We start from the raw sequence: 1600 nt of genomic DNA on the forward strand, positions 1-1600 counted from the left end.
CTTAGGCAAACAATGTAAGAACAGGGAAAGCTAACAAGTGCTCTTTCAGTGCATATGGACACATTCAGTCAAGGACTTCCTAAGCCACAGAAAACAATTTTGCATTTAATGTTCCTGATAGATAAATGGAGATGCTTGTACATTACTGCAGCTTGTGAATAATTATGGAAATGTTGCTTTTATGCCTTTTGATCTCTGGATAATGTCTTTGAACTTTCCCTTAGGAAAAAGACCTTTTGTATGTAAGGTGCACGTTTTTGATTTGTTCATGTTACTATGTCACATACCTATAATTAAAGTCTTGGGGTTTCATCTCACCTGCCCTTGTAGGCATTAGGGAATAAGCATATAATATTTTTATTGTGCAATTAGAACTATTAATTATTCACCACTGAATTGGTAAACAATGTACATCTGCCTACCTGTTGCATTTTAGCTGTGATCCGTGGATTGTTTTATCTGCGTAACATAAGACAACTAACTAAAAATGTAAACATCACTGGGCTTAAATTTGCCATATGGGGACATAGCTCCACTGGAAAATTTGTAGACATCTGAAAACCAAGGTTGAAAAATACATTAGGAACGGAAGCTCATTAAGGAAGGTGGAAAAAAACTTTACATCATGTTCAACAGAGACCTCAATTTTATTTATTTATTTATTTTTTAAATTGTCACGTCACCCATAGTTCTTGAAGACAAAGTGATCTATCAATTATATCAACCTCACATTCCTGGTCTTTCCTAGCCAGGTGTGCATGGTATACAGCCACAGCCTCACAGAGCCCGACTTTGCATTTGGAACGAACACCCACAAAGAGTCCCAGCCCGGAGCCCTCAAGATCCCTCAACAGCTGTTAGTCTCCAGGATGCCTGCGAAGTGATTAAAGAAACCATAAATTAAATAAATGATTTTAAAACCCGACGTCTGAAGTGCCACAGCCCTCCAGAGGAAGGAACCCCTCCCCGTGGAAGCACCTGGGAAGCGGCGGGAGCCCCCCTCCCCGCTCCCCCTGACTGCCGCTGCCGTTACCGGTCTCACTGGCAGCTGAGGAAGCGGTGATGCTTTTTATAGGCTGCGGAGCTTTCCCCTTTCGCCTTGCACCTACAGTTAAAAAACACCCTCAAACCCTTTCCCTTCCCTTCCAGGCGCTCCGGAAAGCTAGGAGGGGAGGCACCGGCGCTCCCAGCAGCCCCAGCCGGGCCCGGCCGCTCCCCGCCCCGCGCTGCCGGGAAATGTAGTCCGGCCGGGGCGGCGGGAGGGGCGGCCCGCGGGGCCCGGGCGCAGCGGCGGCAGGGGCGGAATGCCGCTCCCCGCCGTGTCCCCGCTCGCAGCTTCCCAGGGTGGGAAGCGGAGTGCGGATCCTCGCTGTGCCCCCGCTCGCAGCCTCCCGGGGCGGGGGGGCGGCGGCGGGGAAGCCCCGCGGGGGCCGGTGCGGGCCCCTGGTACCACAAAATGGCACCTGCCGGATGGAACGGGCGGGCGCTGCGCACAGCTCGGTCCCTCAGGGCCATGGGCCCTGTTGCCGCAATTGTCGCACTTGAGCAACGGGGGCTGATAGAGCAATAAGCACTTAATACAACAACGTGGGTCCCGAAA

At 51.0% G+C, this 1600-nt stretch overlaps 1 long non-coding RNA gene across 1 annotated transcript; it reads right to left on the reverse strand.

Annotated features, from left to right (window-relative positions):
* Positions 1 to 623: 623 nt before the first annotated feature.
* LOC107199245 lies at positions 624 to 1205 on the reverse strand. The gene is made up of 2 exons (XR_001519189.2): positions 1034 to 1205; positions 624 to 873 (listed from the first exon to the last, which is right to left on the reverse strand). It is a non-coding gene; the product is annotated as an uncharacterized LOC107199245 (long non-coding RNA).
* Between the last annotated feature and the right edge of the window lie 395 nt (positions 1206 to 1600).

Source organism: Parus major, chromosome 2, assembly GCF_001522545.3.
Source record: "Parus major isolate Abel chromosome 2, Parus_major1.1, whole genome shotgun sequence".
Taxonomy (NCBI): Eukaryota; Metazoa; Chordata; class Aves; order Passeriformes; family Paridae; genus Parus; species Parus major.